Consider the following 5465-nt stretch of genomic DNA (forward strand, 5'->3'; position numbering starts at 1 on the left):
TGTTGAATGACTCAAGCTCATAGGCCAGCCCTCTCTTTCATGACTATGCTCAGACATTCCCAGGTTCAGAAATGTAGGTTTCTTCCTCCTTAATCTAGGCCAGTTGATGAGTAAAATCCTGGTCCTATTGGAAAAGAAGGGAGCATTGTAGTCAATAGCAGTCTCTGCCACAAACTAGCTCTTTCTGAGTACTGTACTAATGCAAACAACTTTTTCAAACAAACAGAAACATCTATGGTGAAAAAGGGCCACAGATACTGACTCAGCCTCTTTGGGCAGTGTGGATAGTTTTCATCAACAATGCTCCTTTTAACTGCCAAATAGCCTTCTTTTTAAAAAATCATCATAAATGACTGCAGGTAATATTAACTTGACTTCAAGCATCCTATGAAAGCATAGTATAAACCTCATTGTGTAAAAATGTCCCAAACTTAGAACAAGATCCGTGAATGGAAAATATCAAATAGACTTTATTGCATAACTAGACCAATAAAATTTCATTATAAAAAGATGACCAAAAAAAAAAAAAAAAAAACCCAGATCCACACTATAATTGAAAATAATGGTAAAAACAAAAGTATCTCATAATTACAGAAAATGGGTTTTGGGAATGAAAGAAAGATCACACTCAAAATCTCTCTAACAAAGGAGTAAGTCATATCCACTGATAGCAGAAAGTGGTCTGAAATGCCACAGGCATGAACTAACGAATCACATTTTACAATAATTTATGATCAGCCAAGCATTTTTCACATGTCATGAATCTCAGTGCATTTAATCTTCCCAACTACCTACAAAAGAATGGCTGTAATCAGCCCCATTTGGCACATGGTAGAAACTGAGGAAATAGGACAACTTGCCTAAAGTCATGTATGTTCAAGCATCATCCATTATGTCTGTGATTCCAAAACAGACACAGCATGATATGATAAAAAGGCTGTAGCCTTTTTCATTTCCAATTTAATACTAAAATGATATTCATTTGGTCCCATCATAGTGCCGCTCCTCCAACATATTTTTTATTTACTTCAAACTCATCTACAATTTTTCTGGCTCCTTTTTTTTTTTTTTTTGCTAAGGATTGGTTTTGGCCTTGGGTCACAAGGCATAACCATACTTAGAGTGTCCACATGGAGAACCTGGTTTGGATGGCTCTGAAGGTCATTCTTTCTTAGTTTATTCATCAGCTGCTGATCCTTCTTCTCCTGGGTTTGAATGTAACAAGAAGTGAACCCAGGATATCACACAGTTACCCAGTTTTAAATCTGCGCCCTTTTTACTACATTCTTCTCTTGCCCCAGTGTAAATAGTTCAGCAATCATGTTTATGCTATTTGTTTGTATGATTTATGTAGATAGTGATTCCTAGGACGTGTTATCTAAATTATTATGCAGCCTTGCCAATTCTGGATTCATAGCAAAAATAAAAAATTATCCAATTAATTTAATTTATACCTCCAAAATTTATTAGAAACCTGTTTTACTGCAGGCACCTGGTCAACTTCTGACATCCCGGAGATGAGTAACACCCATCCCTTCCCTTTGAGGAATTTTATATTCCATCCATATAATACTTGCACTGTTTCTGGTTGATGGTTTCTGATATTTTTCTGGAAGCTATTTTTAATATTTCCCCTTTCCCTCTTGCTGAGAATTTTGATATCTAAGTTTGCTGGTTAAATATATATTGCTTGTCTGAATATTCGCCACCACTGAATTCCTTCAGTAGACCCTGGAAAACACTGAGCAAATAATATACAGCAGTTTTCCTGCTGTATACTATTGTGGTTTTCCAAAATGTGGGCAGTGCTTGGGGCATTCCCCAGAGTAGAGACTCTTGAATTATTCAGAAGAGCAATTTCTCGTGAGTGCTATTGGATAGATATAGTAGAGTTACCATGCTAAAGTCTATGTTCCCAATTTTGCAGATTAAACTTTGACACAAGAACAAGAAAAGTTTGAAGTGAAACCTCATAAACTACCATTCACTGTGATAGATTAAGCAGAATTGCTTAGAATGTTAAATTAGACTAAATTTAATTGCTTCGATAATTAAACAGCTACAAGGAGGAGCTGTCTGAGCAGGATTGGGTGTCTTACTTGGAGGGCAGCAATAAAGCTCAGCTTCCTTGGAACCAGGCCTTTTTTCCTTCATGAGGCAGCGATGGGAGGTGACTCCAGATGCGGGCCCTGGGCACGGGACCAAATTGTGAACTAGTTAAAACAAGGCTGAGGCAGAAACACGTTTCCATAAGACATGCAAACCAGTGTGCCATGTCAGTTTACCATCACCACAGCAACACCCAGAAGTTACTACCCTTTTCCTAGAAATTTCTACATAAACCACCCCTAATTTGCATCTGTAGACTTGTATTTTCTTTTTTTTTTTGAGACAAGGTCTTACTATGGCTCAGGCTGGAGTGTGGTGGCGTGATCTCGGCTCACTGCTGCCTCACCTCCTGGGCTCAAGCAGTTATTCCACCTCAGCCTCTGGAGTAACAGGGACTAACTCGAATCTTGCAGCACCATGCCCAGCTGATTTTACTTTTTGTAGAGATGAGGTCTCACTGTGTCACCCAGGTTGTTTCCAAACTCCTGGACTCAAGTAATTCTCCTACTTCAGCCTCCCAAAGTGCTAGGGTTACAAGCGTGAGCCACCGTGCCTGGCTAGACTTGTATTTTCAACGATCCACTTCTCCTTGTACGTCCCATGGGCACTCTCATGGAAACCAGAATGCTTCCAACTGTATTCCTCTTCCAAGCCTGTAACTCCTGATATGCTCACTGTTGCAAGTCAGAAGCTTGATTTCATCACTGATGTTTTTCTCATGTTTCACCTCTCATTACCAAGTCATGCTACTGTTAATTTCTGATTAACTCTTGAATTTACCGTCTTATCATCCTCTGCACAAAAAGCCTCAAGTGAGGGTCAAATTCAGCTGTTATCCTGATCTCGTTGGTCCCCATTCTCAATCTACCCTTTTCCAAGTTGCTTTCCCAAGGACTTCTAATATAATAAACTCTTTACCTCTTTTGCACCACAGACTTCTTTGAAAATATATATGCTGTTGATCCTCTCTGTGGAAAACGGCACAAATAAAACTTACCAACAGATTTCATTGGTTCTTGGGTTCTACTGAGGCCTATCCATGATTTATAGATTAAGAATCGATGACGTAGCTGGGCGCGGTGGCTCACGCCTGTAATCACAGCACTTCGGGAGGCTGAGGCGGGCGGATCACTTGAGGTCGGGAGTTTCGGACCAGCCTGGCCAACGTGGTGAAACCTTGTCTCTACTAAAAATGCAAAAATTGGCCGGCCGTGGTGGTGGGCGCCTGCGGTCCCAGCTGCTCGGGAGGCTGAGGCTTGAGACTTACAGCACATCGGGCTCGGGAGGTGGAGGTTGCGGTGGGCCGAGATGGCACCACCACGCTCCAAACGGGGCAACAGAGGGAGACTCTGTCTCTAAAGAAAAAAAAAACCAAATTGCCAATGTGACCCATGAAGGGAACTCATTTTCCTCATAATTTTTGGACTGCCACACATTGGTGCCTTTAGTTCTTTGAAGGCCCATATTTTCAACATTAAGACCTATTTGTGGCGGGGCGCGGTGGCTCAAGCCTGTCTGTCATCCCAGCACTTTGGGAGGCCGAAGCGAGCGGATCACGAGGTCAAGAGATCGAGACCATCCTGGTCAACTTAGTGAAACCCCGTCTCTACTAAAAGTACAAAAAAATTAGCTTGGGCGTGGTGGCATGCACCTGTAGTCCCAGCTACCTGGGAGGCTGAGACAGGAGAATTGCTTGAACCCGGGAGGCGGAGGTTGTAGTGAGCCAAGATCGCGCTACAGCGCTACAGCCTGGCGCCTGGTGACAGAGCAAGACTCTGTCTCGAGAAAAAAAAAAAAAAGAAAAAAAAAAAGACCCATTTGTTAGTTAATAGAGGTTTATCTTCACTGTCTCCATGAAGTAACCACTGTCTCCATTTTGTAACCACAATGACTACAAGTAGTTCTTTCTCTGTTCAATTATTAGGTCCAGAATAGAAGATGTCATTGTGTACTTTATTTCCCTCACACTGTGTTATGCTCTGATGTGCTATGCTTGGCTATCTGCCAGAGATGGGTAAATTATAAAACTCATGTGTACTCCTTAAGTTTATATCTTATGCTAGTTTATAAGACCAATTACAAGGACAAAAGATTAAAAAAAAAAAAGTGGATATAACTATGACTGCTGTACTGCCTGTGAGCTGCTATTCTGGGCACCCTGCCTAGCGGGTAGTCCTCCTTTGTAAAGACCAATATGATCCCAGCACTTTGGGAGGCCTAGGCGGGCAGATCACGAGCTCAAGAGATCAAGACCATCCTGGCCAACATGGTGAAACCCCATCTCTACTAAAAGTACAAAAAATCAGCCAGGCGTGGTGGTGCGTGCCTATAGTCCCAGCTACTCGGGAGGCTGAGGCAGGAGAATTGCTTGAAACCAGAAAATGGAAGTTGCAGTGAGCCAGGATCGAGCCACTGCACTCCAGCCTGGCGACAGGGCGAGACTCTGTCTCAAAAAAAAAAAAAAAAAAAAAAAAAAAAAAAAAAAAAAAAAAAAAAAAGAGCAGTACGGCTGCTGCTGTTCACTGCCGCTTCAATAAAAGCTTCTGTTGAACGCCACTTGCTAGCCCTTGAGTTGTTTCCTGGGCAAAGTCAAGAACTTGGGGGCTTCCCTGTCCTGCATCATCAGGAGAACTATAATTTCCTATGAGTCCCAAAGTTCTCAGGGGTGGGCAGTTGTTTTTTTCCAGATGAGTCCTGTAGCTAGCTGGCACCCCAAACGCAGATTGCGTGGCACCAGGCAGAGCCTTAATATCACGATTGTCAAAACTGCCCAGTCGAGTTTGCACTAAAGAAAGGGAGACTGTGAGGAGGTCAACTAGATGTTCTTTCATTCAGCAAGCATTGCCAGTCACCTAAGAGGGAGTTAGTTTCTCTACCAGGAAGCTGTTTTATTTTCTGTTGTTCTATGACTTTAGCACATATCACAGTGTATTTTAATTACAATTTCACTTTTTGGCCTCCTCCCCATTTTGTCAGTTCCACAAGGGCAGGGCTTGTGGTTAGGTAAGCATTGACTCCCAGATTCCTGGCAGTGTTTATCATGTGAAAATGCTCTATTAAGTTTTAATCAATTATAAATGCAGTGCACCGTGGCATTTAAAAGGGTGTGAATTCTGCAGTACAATTAACTGCGTCTTGCCTGCTGAGCAGCCCTAGGTACGGTTAACCTCTTAGTACAACAGGCCCCTCATCTGCAAAATAAGTACAGTAATGGTAATGATCTTGTGATGCTGTGAGATGAATAAGTTAGTAAGAAGAATGCTTTAAAGAAAACAGTGTGCAGTTCAAGCTAATGAATGAGAGATAGCCTTAAGATAAAAGCAACATAGAAATGAGGAAACTAGAGAAAAATGGAG

At 41.8% G+C, this 5465-nt stretch overlaps 1 long non-coding RNA gene across 1 annotated transcript; it reads right to left on the reverse strand.

The window, feature by feature from the left end:
• Positions 1–3532: 3532 nt before the first annotated feature.
• LOC116527467 lies at positions 3533–3967 on the reverse strand. Its single transcript, XR_004258555.1, has 2 exons — positions 3924–3967; positions 3533–3590 (listed from the first exon to the last, which is right to left on the reverse strand). It is a non-coding gene; the product is annotated as an uncharacterized LOC116527467 (long non-coding RNA).
• Positions 3968–5465: the final 1498 nt, after the last annotated feature.

This window comes from Sapajus apella, unplaced genomic scaffold (assembly GCF_009761245.1).
Source record: "Sapajus apella isolate SASKATOON/1434 unplaced genomic scaffold, GSC_monkey_1.0 scaffold54, whole genome shotgun sequence".
Classification (NCBI taxonomy): Eukaryota; Metazoa; Chordata; class Mammalia; order Primates; family Cebidae; genus Sapajus; species Sapajus apella.